Below are 17722 nucleotides of genomic sequence, written 5' to 3' on the forward strand. Positions count from 1 at the left end.
AATGGGTTAGAAGGCTGCTACTTCCTAGCTAGCAAATATGGGTAGTGCAATTACTATCTGACTTTGGAGAACAAAAAATAGAACCCAAACCGATCGGAAATAGTACATGAGTGCAGCCCTACAGAAAAACCTAGCTAGAACGGTTGTACACACAGCAAGATGGCGTTCTTCTTGAACTACATGCAGCTTCCTGCGAGGTCGGTTATTCCTGCAACACAAGACCCTGAAGATGGGGCAAGACTTCTTTTCCCAACAAGTTGGGATCTATAACTTCATTTATAAAAATCAAGTTTTGTTCATATACAGGTTTCGACTGACTCTCATAGGCTGGTGGCCCCTCGAGGTAGAAAAAAATGACTTATGTTATGTTGTGTCGATAGACGCTTATGTGCAAATTTGGTGAAAATTTGAAAGCGTGTAAGATGGATACAATTTATTAATGTTGCACGTAAGGCTTGATACGTGCCAAGAACCAAGGGGTAGAAATCCATCACCTAATGACAACTCCCAAGATTCTCAAGGCAAAAAACAAGCCAGAACAAATCAACTTAAAGCTTGAATATTGAAATAACTTAAATTTGTTGGAGAGATATTTTCATAACACATGTTAGATGACCATGGGTTCTCAGGTGACCGAGTGCATCATCTACAATCATCAAGCATATGAATATCAAACTTGTGTCAGGCCTCGCAAAAGGTTAATCGCATAGGCTTGCAGAAATACTGAAACAATCCTCCTATTGTTTAGGTGCAAATGATCTAGACATAAAAGATTAGTCACACAAGCTTGCGAATCCTACTTTTAATTGTTTTAAAATGAGCAAGAGATGTCCAATTTTAAATGAGCCAGAGAAGTCAATCTCTTTCAATTCTAGAAATAAAACATAAAATTTAACAAGTTGATCACTCATAGCCTCGTGCATTACAGCTAGGAACTTGACATGCAACCTCTCACTACCCTATCTAGTCGGAATCATAAAAGTACTCCCTTGCCAGTTGCCACTTCCAAAGTGCCCACGAGAGTGGTCACTTAGTTAATAATCAAACAAAGGTTTACCCGCAAAAAAAATCAAACAAAGGCTACAATGCAAGTTAAACCTGCTACTAAGAATAGAGTGGGAAAAAATTATCGGAGTGGACAAATTTTAGGTCTTCCTCAGTATGTCACGAGTTGTGAACCAAAAATAACAAATATAGACAACATGAGCAACCAGACATCAACATAAGCATGACTCATGAGGAATTTGAATTCCTACTTCTAAAGTTAACGCCTTCATGGTAGTATGTACACCACAAACAATTAGCATCAACCATACATCCATACCTTTAGGAAATTGAATTTCTGAAGAATTAATGGGACACTCGCATAAGCAACGACTGTTTTAGTTTCTAGGGTTTTAATGATGAAAAAACAATCATTATATGATTTTGTATAATATTACACCGCCGCCAGTAGATAATCATCAACATCTTCCAGTTCATTTTCTAACCAAAGGAGATGCTAATGTATTCTACCTAAAATTTGCATCAGAAATTAGTTCCCATGCTACCAACACACAAACTTCATCCAAGAGTAACCCATTCCGAAGATAACATAAATGCATATATAAGCACATGAATTAGATGAAATCATCTCATTTTAGCTGTATGTGGTATATGTTAAAGCTAGTAAAACCCAAGTCCACATTAAAGCATTACCGCAAAATTTACAATCTAATAACACAATGTTTTCTAAGTCCGCATGTTGAAGCATGCCCAGTTAAGTAATGAAACCAATTGATTCTTCATTGATTATTTTTATTATTCCACAATAATTGTATCATTCCTAAATACAGATTTGCATTACAGTAGTGGTAGAAGATGGTATGGTTTTTACAGTAGTGGCAGATGTCCTACATTATTAGTTACTCCTACAAAGAAAGAGCCATTCCTAAATACAGATTTGCATTACAGTACGTAAATGTATAAATGGAGTGTATATCTTGCGGATTGTTCGAGTTCGTTGCAGTAGAGTAAGTCTGAGCAGCACGGAGAACTGCATTAATAATTGCTTCTCTTCAACGCAAAAAAATTCCCTACTTTATCAAGCCTCTTTGCTCTGCAATTTGGCGATATGTTCCCAAAACTTTCCAAACCAAGTTTGAACGACTCCAAGCATTAGACATAATGTATGAGTTAAAAAAAAGCACCCAAAAGTTTGTGTTCTAATGCCAGCTAGTAAGTTTTGTAGGTTAGAAAGAATTAATGCCTCAAAAAGTTCAAGTTTAGCTCAGAAGGTGACTTCGCACAACTAAGTGAATCCTCATTCCCACCACTCCACTGCCCATAAACACAACAAAGACGCAAAAAATTGTACCGCTCGTTCCCAACAGGTGTGAAATCTCAACATAATGGCGGAAAAAAAACATACCAAGCATCCAAACATGTCAAACAAGCAGGTTACCAATACTAATCCGTATACTGAGATACCTAGTGTGTATGCATGTTTGAATAAATTATAGTTTCACTTCCATGTGAAAATCAGAGAGAAGACAGGGGTTTAGGTTTAGTCAATTTAACTAGTTGAAGACCTCAAAACAAAATATATCCAGCCTCGAGACCATCCTTATTTGTAACAGTACATGCAATACCTAATAATATGCACCAATCAATTTAGCAGTGAGAGATCCTAACTTGTGACACATCCATTTCTTATCTCAACTATTTCACCGTGTAATGGGTACCAAGCATACTATCTATGAATGAAATCATGCAAATCCCGAGTAGACATAGAATTTGTTACCTAAATATATCTACCATCAATAATGCAAGAGAACCACACTTGCAACGGACCTATAATTTATAACTCTTTATATTAGCAGCCATTATACTTCATTTAGGCCGCGACAGGGAGCCTTAGGTTGTGGTGGTGCCGTGGTATTCAGCACCAGCAAGAGCTATACTGAGGTCGCCACCATCCAGAGGATCAGCCTACTCTGCGTAGTTGTTGCTACTACTAAAAGGTAGATTAAACGCTACAAAACAAAAGATTTAAAATAATGAGATCTTTGCTCGGAGCAAAAACATGTAATGGAGGGAACACTCAGCTGCAGACAATGCATAGGGATTAAGAATGACACAGAACCCCTCGGCTGCAACAACCTGTGACACCACCCGAGAAACATGGCCCCTGGCTGGCGGCAAAAGGACTAGACGAACTGCACAACAACGTGAAGGAGCTGAGAAATTCCAAAAATACACAATGTGGTTCATATAAAATTCTAAAAATGAAACCTGGAAAAATAAATCCAACCAAGCAGAGAACACACAAAAAATAATTGAACATATTCTGGTATAGGATGGGCACAACAATTTTGAACGAAATCATCATTAACTACAAAAGGAAGAAATAAGATGGAGCAATCCTTAGAAGATAGAGGATCTAAATTTGAACAACAAGACCTACGCAAATTTTGGTTGATGCATATCCGAGCCAACCATGTTAGGGAGGTGGGAGAAAGAGAGAAAGGTGCATACTTCTCCATCCAGGATGCCAGGAGGCTAAAATGCGAGAGTTCCCTGTGTGGCAGCGTCAGCAACAGTGCCTTTGTGGTCACCTTGCCGTCCTTCTTGGCCCCGGCAAGGGAGCCCTACCGAGAGAAACAGAACATCTCAATGACTAGATAACATAAGACACAATTAAAATACATGTACATAGCCGTCATAATAGCAAGGGATGGACATATAGTAAAGCAAACCTGAGAAAGATGCAGGAAGTGGCCATCTTCAGGTGAGACCTTGACCGCAGAAACTTGCGGTGGATATCACTACTGATGGTGCCGTTGATGAACCGTTTTGGTGTCTTGGTCTCTCCACGAGCCTAGTTCTTGAATACAACATCATAATCCCACATGCAAAGGAAACATACAAAGAATAATATTAAGCTCACAATAAAGCATGTGAACATTCTTCGAAAAAAGGCATATAATACAGAAAAACGTCAATGGCTTAACCTTCTCTTCACATTGAAGGAGGTGGAGTTATTCATACTGATAAGCGGGTTTCCCGTATCAGCTTAGCCTCCTTCATCTTGGCCTCTTCTTCTGCTTCAAACGTGCCCGCGGAAAACATATGGACGAAGAACTTAACATTAATATTTAAAGCTAAGGAAAATAAGGCACCTCCAAATGATAAAAGAGAGAAGAAAACACAAATATTTCTAAGCATATTCTGAGGTCTTTCTCTTTTAATCCTTTTGAGCTCTACGATTAGAGCCCCAATGTTACCATCGTCATTGTTGCATGGAATTTGCAATTTGATGAGTAAGAACTAGAATAAACTGAGATAATCAGTTCAACTAAAACATGCCCAAATAAACAGTCGTGTACCAAAATAATTCAAGACCCTCAACAATAATTCAAGACACTTGGTGCACCATTCTTTTGGTTGTTTTACAATTTGCTATAAACACATCCCGACTATAATGAACTAAGCATGCTTGGGAGTGTATTAATATGTTACCCAATACCAAAGTTTCTGGTACATAGCACAGAAAGAACAGTTTCAGTACAAACCCACGATGCAATTTATTGGTGTAGTTAGTAGATGTAGCAGTTAATCTCATCCATGCAACAGCGAGTAAAGTCTCATCAACATTTTGCAGAAGTATGGCTTATTAATTACTGAGCAAGAAGTAAATAGACCTTCAATCATCACTTCTGGCCGGCCTCCACATCAGAGTCATCTGCATCAATTTCTCGTGGAACTATCTTATCCTCGTCCCGTTTAAAACTGTGATTGCCAACATAGTAAATGCTCATGTTGCCTTGAACATAAACAAGCACTAAGCAAATTTTGGTGTAGCAGGGCCTTCTATAAGCAGGCCTAAAAAAATTCGCCAGTCCCTCTAGTCTGCAAGAAAAAGAGGTTTCATTTATCAATTACAAGTCAAAGGTACAAGGCAACCACAAAAGACAAACATCACGGAAGAGCAGTTATGGCTATGGGAAGCACAATATCTACGAACAAGGGAGAAAGCGCATATATGGACCCAGAGGTATTACAAACATAGGAAATATCCTTGGGTGAGAATTTCTTGCGTTCACGCTCCTCAAGTTCATCCCTGAGATTTCTCTTCTGTACCTCCTCTTGAGTGTATTGTCCCTCTTTTCTGCACATGAGAGCGAGAAGGTCAGTATTTATTGAGAGGGGGTATGACAAAAATATATCATAAGTAGCAGCCAATTTTATTAAGCATTGTCAAGGTCAACAACTTAAATAATAATGTGAAACTGAAGCCTTAGTTTAGCTTTATGTGGTGCTATTGATTATGGTTAACTCATAAAGAACACGTGGCGCCAGTTCGGATTTACTCTCATGGTGCAGCAGTAGCAGCGGACAAACTTCACAAAATCAGAGTGGTTACACTTGTGCAAAGTAGCTATTGAGACACCAAACATGTAAAATAGTTGGTTGTTCTGTACTACCTACCATCTGCATCTGATTTTAATTTGTGTCATAGTAAACAAAGGAGATGTGAGGTTGAGAAGAATGTACACGAGAAAGGGAATTAGATCAAGTATCTACATCATAGTTTAGAGATGCATGGTAATGCAGCAACGGTTATAGAAAATAGAGATCTTTGTCATAGTGTACGCATCTCCAAACTTTGTCATAGAGATCTCTGACATCGTGTTGCATCGCTGTTAGCACTTAGCAGTGTCCAGTGGAGTTCATCAACATGGTATATAGAAATAAACGAAATTTACAAGGAATAATACGAGCATGAAGGAGAAGGAGGAGAGGAGCCTCACCAGGCAGCTGCAGGTTGGGGAGGTGGCCGACGGCAGCGGGAACAGAGTGGTCCCCGGCAGCAGTACGTCGGGGCCCGGTCGGCGGCCACAATTCGGGGATGTCGTCCAGGAGGTCACCAGCGGCCAGGAGAGCGACCACCATCTATTCCCCCTTGCCTCCCTGCTGCGAGCTCCGCGGTGGCGGGACGCGTGGACGCCGTGGAGGAGGCCCTCCAGCGCCGGCCGCTGCTGCTGTTTTAGGCCGTCGCCCAAGGCAGGGAGGCGGAGGGCGCCGGGAGCCCAGGTAGACGGGGGGGGCGCCATGGCGGCGAGTGGGGTTGTGACCTGCGGCGTGGCGGGGGCGCTCAACTCCATGCGCTCCGTATGGGCGGAGGTTCTCGACGCCGGCCTCTAGGGAATCAGGCGACAGACGGGATTGGGTGGGTGGGCGTGTCTGGTGGCGAGGGAATCGCGTGGGTGTGGCGGGGTGGCCGGCCGGCCGGTGAACTGCGAGGCGGGGTTATCGGCGGGGAGCAGCACCGAGCGGCGGCGGGCGGTTGAGTGGGAGAGATCGATAGGAGAAAGGTCATGCGTTCGTTCAGTCTTCCCACGTTAATTGCCTCCCATTTTTACTGCCAATCAGCATTCCTATTTTACAGACTCCGTAAAAATCAATAGGAATTGTTGACTCACAAAGCAGCCTAATCAGCCTATTAAATTCGTTGGCTCACATATCACGGCATCGATCGTATCACAATTTTAAGGGCCAACACATTTATTGACAATACATACGCAGATTACCAAGTAGTAAATCGGGAGTATCTCTATGCGACGTATTAAATCCACGATTTCTACGCCGTCAATAACTATCTGCTTGCCTTTTCTCATGGTTGCAAATGAGACCCTATAATACATGTAGTACTACTTCATTGGCAACATGGTTCAGGCTACTCCCTCCATACCTGGACGCTTTGCCTACTCACGTCAACTCCTATTACTAATACGGCATGCATAGGCATATTCCGTTGCTACTCCAATATCTGAAGAAGAGGAAAATAAATCAACATGGCGATTTATTTTACTAGATGCATGCACGTACTAGGGCAATGATACAAGCAATTACACATTTGATCAACCTATTTGAATAAACAAACTCCTTTTTGCATGCCGATAAACAAACTCTTTTTCCCGAGTCGGGGAGGGGCAACTAAACAAATTTGAGAGAACATGGATTGAACACCACAGTCGATGTGCTCCCACTTCGGTGAGCCGACGATTTCATGAAAGCAAGGAGGAGAATCATTTTTGCTAACACTGATGGTTCCACGTAGATACCCGCCCTTCTCCGGTGTACTCTACTCACAAAATCATCGTTGAACCCGGGCCCAACGACTTCGACGATCAACCTAGCATGTACAATGACACGAGACGAGCGGCACCATAGCCTTACAGCCCATATATATATATCCTTGATCAGACTCCTCGAGGATATTTGAACTAGGTTCTTAGTTGATCGGTGTCCGATCTGTAGGGGAAATCTCTTTGTTTCCAGTCATTGGTTGCATGCGTTGAATCCTCCGTCAAGTGCTCGGCATCATCAACAAATATATGTTCTTCTATTCACACACTACCTCAGTAACACAAAAAACCGACTCAACTCCCCAATATCAACAACTACACCCCGAGTCCGCCCATGCCAAAGAAACAAAGAGTGATGAGATGACATGCGAGATGAAGTCAGCGATGAAATTTAGGGGTGACATTTTTTGGGAATTCCAAAGATTATTTGAATATCATCCAAAAAAACCCTTCTCCATTTGCTAATGTAAGTTCTAGAAATTTTAAACTAGACTAGAAGTGCATATTACTTATGGACTAATGGTGCTCTCCAAATACATTGCAATGCTATGGTAGATAAGATGATACAAATAAAAATTTCGACCTTAAACTACCGTCCTTGGTTCGACTTTAACTTTGACCTATGAAATTCTGCATATTAAATCTCGAGCTATGTAAAAGATTTTAATCACGATCATCATTGGGGATTGATATATGTGAATCGATGTTGTATATATCATGCATCACCCTTGGCAATCCTGGGTGTTGGAGCTAGTTTATGCGATCTAGCTATTGTTTCTACTTGTAGCACCATTAATGAGTCATACCTGTATTTTCATTGACGTGGGCATTGTGTTGACCTGCGAAACCATCAATGTCTACTTTGGCCTTATGATGTGGGCCTTGAAAACATCAGATAACTTTGCCTCTTATCGTCCCTCTATCCATTGGGATCTAGCATAAGAGGAGCTAGGTTATGATCATGGCATGCGAAAGCAAAGTTGTCTTTGCATCCTAGGGCCTAGGGCCCACTACGGCGCCTACCTTCCGTCCTAGTGCAGCACTGGCCTACGGGGCTCCTCTGCCGTCCGCTGCTCCTGCCCCGCCTCTGGAGATGTCCCCGGCACTGGGCTACTACGCGCCATAGCCATCAGCTCATGTTGATCATGATGCGGTGCCGTCGCCCTTGTACTTCTCGCACCTCATCCAGGAGGAGCTCACGCATATTTATGGAGCTGGATTTAATTATGTGTGTATTTTGAAACGAATCCTGGTCACGAGGTGGAGCTGTGCATGCAGTTTTGTTGTTGTGGTTAATTTGATCTGTGTTGTGACGACGTCTATGTGCAGGAAAATAGGACAAGTCCGTGTGCCAAAGGTTTGAAGTGCTACTGTACGTTGAGGAAGCTGTGGATGGTTAATTAGCGATTGCCTAGTAGAGAAGAGAAGATTCGTACACGAGCTAGGCCGGGATCATGCAATCGATGGATGGAGTGTTGTGTAGCTAAGTTGGGTTTGTAAGAAATAATTACTAGGTGGTGAGCTGAGCGAAGAAAATCCATTGCAAACTAGTAGCAGCAGCACGCGTACGCAATCCAGGCTGGCTGGCTGGCGGTGGGACCCGGAAAAAGGGGAGAGAAAAGGGCGTCGTTTGATTTGCATGCATGGACTGGATTTAACGGCCAGAGTGCAAAACATGGATGAGTTTGTTTGTTTTGCAGGGATTGATTTAATTCGTGAACGAGCGAGTCAACCAAGGAGCGGTCAGCCGGCAATGCTGGAGTTGGGATTGATTATTTTAAAATTTGAATATTTTCAAACTAGAACAATTTTTAAACTTGTATATTTTTCAAATTTAAATATTTACAAATCTGAACAATTTTAACGTGTGAATATTTATTTAGGTATGACCTTAAACATCTAAAAAAATTACAAAAATCTAAAACATTTTTCAAATCTGAACATTGTATATTTTCACAAAATATTTAAATTTAACAAAAAGAAAACAATCAAGCTAAACACGAGAAAGCAAACGGGAAAGAACGCGACCAAAGAGTAGTTGGGCCGGCCTACCCGGACCGACACTTCAGGCGATGCCTCCCCAGCGCGTGCATTAAGCGTTTGTTAGGACGGATCTGGTCGGTGTATAGCCATCACCGCACACCCTCTACGGGGTATGGCCCTGACCCATATATCTCGTGCCTTTGGTTTTTCATTCAGGTTTTTCGTTTGTTGTTGGTTTCTTCATTTTTTAGTTTTCTGTTGGTTTTTTTGCTTCTCTTTTCTGTTTTACTTTTCTATTTCTGTGCTTCTTTTTCTCATCTTAATTTTTGTTTAAAAATATTTTTTGAATTTTTCAAATTTGAAAATGTTCAAGTTTGAAAAATGTTCAAAATGAAAGATGTTCATATTCGAAATCTGAACGAATTTCAAAATTACGATCATCTTAAAATTTAAACAAATTTCGAAATTTGAATGATTTTATGAATTTTGAACGAATTTTGAATTTCAAGAGAATTTTGAGTTTTGAACGATAGTTTCGTCAAAATTTGAATGATTACCAAATTTCAAATAAATTTTGAATTTTGAACTTTTTTGAATTTTGAATGATTTTTCTAAGTGGGACGCGAACTGAAACAACCGGGGGTGGATTTAACGGCCAGAGTGCAAAACATGGATCAGTTTGTTTTGCAGGAGACGTTGCGGTCGCCAAGCGAGTCAACCGGCAATCCGTTTGCGACCTTTGCTGCGTTCAGCCGGACCGGCTCAAGACGAGAAATCAGCAAGGGGCGGCCACCGGCAGCCGAAGCACCTTTTCCCGTCGACCAGCGCCCCAAGTGACCTCCTTCCTTTCGTTCATGGCACGTGGGCGGGGAGGGATCCAGCAACCCAACAAAAAAGAAAAACGAAACGGAACCTATAAATCCACTCGGTGCTCCCCCGAAACACGTGCGACGAGTCCCTTGCTCCTGCCGCCGTACGGTACGCGCTGCTGATGCCGTTGGAGATGCGGGACAAGGAGGCGCTCAAGTGGGCGCACGACAAAGAGCTGGGCGCGCCGCCGGACCCGCGGCCCTGCGGCGACATGTGCGGCGTCAGCGTGAACTGGCACCTCGCCACGGACGCCGCCGGCGGGTGGAGCGCGCGCATCACGCTCTTCAACTGGGAGGACTCCGACATGCGGGACTGGTTCGCCTCCGTGGTCCTCGACGACAAGGTCTACGGCGGCTTCGAGCAGGCATACTCCTTCAACGCCACCGCCGCCGGGACGGCACCATCTTCATGCGCGGCAGGGAAGGCTTCGACGTCCTCATCGGGGAGAGCAACATGAGCGGCGTCGACTACCCCGTGCCCGGGAAGCAGCAGTCCGTGCTCTCCTTCACCAAGAAGACGTCGCCGCCGACGTCGACGTGCTCGCCGCGACGGGTTCCCCACCAAGGTGTTCTTCAACGGCGAGGAGTGCGCCATGCCAAACAGGATTCCGAGTCACGGCGGGATTGGCGCTCGCGCTAGCCGTGCTGCTCTCCTCCTCTTGCTGTCGTTGTTTTATTTGCTGGTGTCATCAGCTTAACACATTGGACTCTAAACTTGTAACCAACATAGTATTTTTCTTACTTCATTAGATACAAATGAGTTTCTCACTTTCAAGTGTTGGTAAAGGCCGAACCATAGAAATTATATTTCATTTTCATTCAAGGATCGCTTGATTGTGAACGTGGTGGATCGATGAAATTACTCAAACAATTCCATTTGTACTTTCTGAAACAAGAACAAAGATCCAGCAAAACAGCCCGTGCATTCAACATATGTAGGCATCTGCAAACTTTTGCAATTTTACACAATACACTCTGTTGGATTTCCTCCCAAAGAGGCCCAGATGAACTACAATCTGTACAGCCAAAGCAAACAATAAGAAAATAAGAAGAGCAAAAAAAAAACTGAAACTAGATTATACAGAGGTCCGCACACCACCACAGACTCAACCCATTCATCCATCTGGTGGGCTACCATCCCATTCGTACCTAGGAAATCATCTCTCAAGCTATTATTGTCACACTTCATTTATACCATACAATATATGAATTTCTAACCAACATATTTTTTTTACTTCATTAGATACATATGAGTTTCTCACTTCCAAGTGTTGGTAAAGGCCGAATCACAGAATTTTCATTTTCATTCAAAGATCGCTTGATTGTGAACGTGGTCGATCAAACAAACACTCAATCAAATGGTGAAATTGGGGGGGGGGGGGGGGGAATGATTCTCCAATGGAACACTAAGTCACAAGGGAAAAACGAAAAAACCTATAAGATATATATGGTTGAAATTATTATTCTTTGTTATTTAAATATATTTTTTGAAAACAATTTATTCTTTTAATGGGAAACATTAAACTAAATGATAATTTATTTACAATTAGATTTGAATCGTTTGATAACCTTAATGTAAATGTAAGTGCAACATGTTGTTTATTTAATGGACACACGTTTGACTATAAGAGTAGGGCTTTTACATTTTTATAATGTTGGGCATCCTTAATTTAGGACCAACATAGTATTAGATTTCCTTAAAGTGGCTCTACTCTAGAGTATTCCCTAAAAATATGGGCACAAAGTGGGCGCACGACAAGGAGCTGGGCGCGCCGCCGGACCCGCTACCCTGCGGCGACATACTGGCACCTCGCCACGGATGCCGCCGGCGGGTGGAGCGCACGGATGAATTCAACTGGGAGGACTCGGACATGCGGGACTGGTTCGCCTCCGTGGTCCTGGACAACCGGGTCTACGACGGGTTCAGCAGGCCTACTCCTTCAACGCCACCGCCGCCGGGGACGGCACCATCTTCATGCGCGGCGGGGAGGGCTTCGACTTCCTCATCGGGGAGACCAACGTGAGCAGCGTGGACTACCCCGTGCCCGAGAAGCAGCAGTCTGTGCTCTCCTTCACCAAGAAGACGTCACATGGTGACGTCGACGTGGTTCGCCCCGCGACAGGTTCCCGACCAAGGTGTTCTTCAACGGCGAGGAGTGCGCCATGCCGCAGAGGATTCCGAGTCACGGGGTTGGCGTTCATGCTAGCAGTGGTGCTCTCGTCCTCTTGCTACTGTTTTACTTGGTGCTGTGAGCTCAACACATTGCTGTCTGAATTTGTATTTTCAAGCAATTATATATACTAGCAAGGAAAGGCGCGGCGGCACGCCGCGCCAGGATGACAATTAAAGTGTAAAAATTGGTTAAGTATTCATGGTAGAGCTGATAGAGCGGTGCCGCGATAAGTGGTGTGATGTTTTCCTGTGCTCTATTGGATCTTTGCGGCATGCAGCTAGATAATTGTTGACCAAATCCATGCGGAGTAAGTAATTTGTACATGGCATAGTTGTAGTACTTGGTTCACTTGAATGATATATCACCATATAACTTGCAGACATAGTCCCTGTCTAGTTCCATTTCTATCCAATATCCAAGGAATGTCGCAAGACTGGTATACTAAAACTGCAGGTGTAGGACACAGTGCCAACATAAATGGTGAAAAAAGTGCCACCTTGCAATTGACAACATCTTACTGACTACTAATCATGTATTCTTGCTATCCATGGAACATGACTCTAATCATCGCCGTGGTTCAGAATAAAGGTCATCTCTTAACATCAACATTCATAACTCAAAGACACTGATCCAAAATCCCAACTTTTCATCTGGTCTCTAGCTCTATGACCGACTCCTCGCGTCCACAACCAGCAGTCACAGCAGCCGCTTCCTCCGACTCCACAAGAAGCTTATCATTCCAACATTACTATGACAACAAAAATTCTCAAGTTATGACTACTTAAAAAAACAGAAAGACATTGTAATAGATGAAAAGCCGATCTTCTAAATCCCCAAGTTTGCCCCATCCAAAGCACTTCATGTGGAGCTCATCTATATTCCGTATAACTTATGTGTATCATCACTCAGTGTCTTGATAGGTTCAACATTGCAAACCGGAACAACAACATTTCATTGCATTGGATAGTTTTAATTTATCATTCGCTATATTTTTCCACTAATAAAAGCATTTGACTACAGAAGCCCACAGCGATCGTGAAATATACTACGAGAAACCTTTTTAAGAAGAGCCACAAGTAACTTTAAGGATCATGAATGGCGAAAACCGTTGCACTCAATCCACAATTTTTTACTTTCTTAGCTATTTCAAATTGAGCTGACAAAAGAAAGAGCAAGAATTTGAAAAGGAACCCACATATACTAAATGTATGCTATTAATCTAAGAGAACACTTGTAACCCTCTACTATACTCACAAGTAAAGAAACACAGACTGGCAGCCACCAAAAGAAAACCCTTTTAGGTGTTTAAGTCCAACCCATATATCACACGCCAAGGTATCGGACCCTAACACAAATGAAAAAAGTTAGATATCTGGATACTTGAGAAAATTTAAGTCTGCGAACAAATGCATAAAAGGTGCACTGAACGAATTATTTTACAAATTGAACAAATGAAGTTAAAATGCCAATGACAACAGGACAATATATCTTCTAAAATCGGGCACTAAAGAAAGTGAAGAAGCCAAAAAAACAATTGTGAAAATTAGAATTTTGATCTTAAAGTATGCACTAATGGAAGATATAAAGAAAAAGCAGGGTAGTGATCAGTTTAATTAATCCAAATGGGGACCGATGTACAGATGCGACGTAAACCTATAGCTTAGATTAAGAACCAGTTGCAAATACATATATGATCTGGTATCTGCAAGAAAGTATCGGTCATGTTCTTCCAAATATGGTTTAGAATATGGTAAGTCAGAGTTTACAGAAGAGTGTGCTCAATTAGTTTATAGTCTTTATTTGTTGCCACCACAGGGTTGATGCACAAGACTGTCGAAGTTTTCACGGTATATGAATATGAATTTTAAAGCATGCTTGCAGTTAAGAAGAGAAGATCAGGCTTAAGATAATGAAATACTAAATGAATGGTAAATATTGTCTTAGATCTTAATTAGTTATCAGCAGAATAAGTAAGCCAAGAGTGTCAGGTAAACTTAGAGGTTGTCCTAAAAGACAAATATAAGAAATTCCTAAAAGATATTGTCTTAGATCTTAATTAGTTATCAGCAGAATAAGTAAACCAAGAGTGTCAGGTAAACTTAGAGGTTGTCCTAAAAGATAAATATAAGAAATTCCTAAAAGACTGCAATTATGAAAAGACTCATTCTCTGGTTTGTGCGTTCTGGTAGCACTATAAAAGGAAACGCTTTGTAGGAGAACATGGGAATGTGGTTGGGGTACAAAGGATCCATACCGGAACTCTCACTTTCCTTGCTAATCCGGACGGACCAATTTAAGTGAGAAAGTTGGTACCTCTCAAGACAAAACTCTACCAAAAAAAGATCTGGTAATCGGAGAACTTTCTAATGAAAACATAGTTTGAAGTGACTACCGTTGGAAATGTCGGTGCCGTATTAATTTTTCTTGTTTGGATGGAATTTCTTGTACCATTTTTCTTTGAGTAAAGCAAATTCTCAGATAGTGTCCAGCTGATCTCCATGTATTTTTGACACCACATAGGTTATCTCTCGATTCCTTGTTAACATGCCCTCCATTGTATTGCTCTGCATCCGTAAGAAAGTGGCGATGGGTGTGAATGCACATACTAAACAGACATGTTAACTATATTTCACTGTCATAATCTATTCTACAAAATTATATTCTAAACATAGCTTCAAATTTCTTTTGAATTTAACTTCCAGATCTAAACTGAAATATAATGAAATGGACATTTATGATCTGAGCATAAGAAACATGAAAAGTTGAGAATACAAAAAGGGACATAACACTTATATGCCGTGATACACTGAAAGGGGTTGAAATTGAGATGCAATGAATTTTCCGTATTATTTTGATTAGATTGAAGTTCTCTAAACAGTGTACAGATGCCTACAGTGGGTTGCTTACAAATCAAATAAAACACTCTTACAAACTACCTCTAGTATATCGTCCCATGGAAAAGGAAAACCAATCCAAAAATTGATCGATGTATAACAGCCACGAGTGCTTACACACCCAGCAGCCATCCAGACTAGGACCATACATCGGAACAAAAAAAATGTATCGCACCACAAGAGAATAAAAGGAAAATGGATGGTTAATTTACCTGCTAGATTGGTGTTGCCGCCACCGAAAGCCAGCCTTCGATCAAGTCCACGATGAGGACGAGAACGGGCGATCGTTCACCTCCAAACGTTGGCCCAGATCTAGTTCGTAGCAGCGTGTGGTCTTCTCTCCTCTCCTCTCCGAGCAAGAGTCAAAGTCTAAGTCACACGCGACGCACGCGTAAATTTCACCTCCCCTTGTATTTATAGAGCTACTAGAGATTTTGGTACGGTTTGAATTTTTTGGGAAGGAGGAAGAATGCTACGGCGGGAAGAAGACCATGAGTTGAATATTTCGGTTCTCTCATCTTGCTGGCACGTCAGATGCGAGATAGGATGGATGGCCGAGACCCGCCGGTGCCGTAGATCGCCGAACGTCCTAAGGTGCATGCAATGCCAACTACGGAAGGCTTAGTTTTCTGTTGTAAATAAATGAGGTGTTACTGCATGCGATTGTTAATGCCTATACTTATGGGCTGCTAAATTCTCTGAGGTAGTTATTCACCTTCTGTGGCTCCTCGATCTCTTTGCTTTTGACTCGGATCATTTCCTTTGAAGAGTTGAACTTGGTTAATGCCTATAATTATGGGCTGCTAAATTCTCTGAGGTAGTTATTCACCTTCCGTAACTCCTCGATCTCTTTGCTTTTGACTCGGATCATTTCCTTTGAAGAGTTTAACTTGATAGTGCCTATAATTATGCGCTGCTAAATTCGCTGAGGTAGTTATTCACCTTCCGTGGCTCCTCAATCTTTTTTGCTTTTGACTCGGATCATTTCCTCTGAAGAAACCTTTTTTTTACCAAGCCTACGGCAAGAGGTGCTCCAAAATATACGCTTCTTATCGGAGATGTGCAATTACCTGTTAGGCATGAATGGAGCTGTGTAATATATGTATTGAACAATTTCAGAGGTAGCCAACCATTTCAGTTAGAGAGGTACCAATGGCATGGCACTATAGAAGTGATTACCACGAATGTAGACTACCGCAAAACTGCATCGCAACCAGGTGAGATAGATTATCGATATTTGACGGGTCACAAACTCTTTACAATTTGTAGATCTCATAGTATTTCTTTATTAGAGCCTGTCGCGCCGAGACAACAAGCATTGCACACCAAAATAATGTAAAAAAGAATTTGGTAAGCTCTTTTGATGATGAGAAACACTTGATTTATTACAACAACATTGCAAGGAAACAAGTTCCAGTCGAGCTGAGGTAAATCAAAGATGAAATGGTGCAAGAATCAATTGAAGATGCTCCAAATCTAAGACCTCAATGGCACCAAGAAGGAAACAAGTATTACACATTCTACATGCCGACTCTAGTCTACACAGCACTTGTGCCTAAAAGACAACATCACTTGAAGCATGCCCATCTGGCAGCCATAGCGAACTCCATCTCAACTACTTCCCTTCACCTCCGGATCTGACTACCACTAGTTGAACAAGCTCGGCTCAGTTACCTGTCACCTGCGCAACAACAAACAACCAAAGGTCACCATGACCATCACAAGGAACAATTATTAATCAACAGAAAAACAAGATACAAAAGCCTCTATTGAAAGAGTCTTGATTACTTAGTAACACAATTGATACCACAAAGCAGCACTTATTGGACCGCACTGACTAGCAAAAATGCAGCTGGAAACAACCTGGACCATTGTCCCATGTCCTTGGGTTACAATACACGCTCACTAATGGCCTTGTAAAATGATGTCAACACTCTTGTCGTTTGCACTCTCCAGCCTCCAACGGATGGTTTCGTTTTGCATCTCATGCATGTTCTTCACAACACCAAACATCATAACACCTGAGAGCCTATTTTACTCTTGTACATGTTGAACATGTAAAAAATCATTGCCGAGTATGGTAAATGTTGCTGCCATTCAAGATAAGTAAGCTTAGTAGGCATGTAAAATTGCACACAAAAAGCACATCCACACAGCTGCATTCAACGTATGAAGTTTACTGAAATACTACAAGTATCAAAAATAATATCTAGCTAGACCATGAAGCTGAAAAATAAAATGGAAGAAAGGTAAATATACTCCCTGGTCTAGGGCCTCACTTATATCTTAACCATATGCCACTCAGTACATGGAACCAAATCGATAGTTGGTCACAAAGGAAAGAAAAATTGCACCACATTTCCAATTGGTCTAGCTATGTCGATGCCCATGTAAAGATAATTTTTTTTACACAATGTAAAGATAAATCAAATGGAGAAAGGATAGCTACCAGGTGTCCAGGTCAATAGAACATGCCATCCAACAGCTACAAAGCCAGAAACAAGCATTGCACTCTGCATATATACTCCAGGATCTCAACCCCATGCTCACTGGTAGCGTTTTTAACCAGCTGCAACATCAGTTAAAGAGATAGTTATGAACCTAAATAAGGTAAATGGCCAATTCTAGATCACACAATATCACTTAAAACAATAGCACCAAGAAAATCTCAA

The 17722-nt window shown here is 41.8% G+C and overlaps 2 non-coding genes across 2 annotated transcripts; both read right to left on the minus strand.

The window, feature by feature from the left end:
• Positions 1-1978: 1978 nt before the first annotated feature.
• LOC127337283 (small nucleolar RNA snoR86) lies at positions 1979-2099 on the minus strand. Its single transcript, XR_007873698.1, has one exon. It is a non-coding gene; the product is annotated as a small nucleolar RNA snoR86 (small nucleolar RNA).
• Positions 2100-2221: 122 nt separating this feature from the next.
• On the minus strand, positions 2222-2317 carry LOC127337309 (small nucleolar RNA Z266). Its single transcript, XR_007873720.1, has one exon. It is a non-coding gene; the product is annotated as a small nucleolar RNA Z266 (small nucleolar RNA).
• Between the last annotated feature and the right edge of the window lie 15405 nt (positions 2318-17722).

The sequence above is a fragment of the Lolium perenne genome, chromosome 2 (genome assembly GCF_019359855.2).
Source record: "Lolium perenne isolate Kyuss_39 chromosome 2, Kyuss_2.0, whole genome shotgun sequence".
NCBI lineage: Eukaryota > Viridiplantae > Streptophyta > Magnoliopsida > Poales > Poaceae > Lolium > Lolium perenne.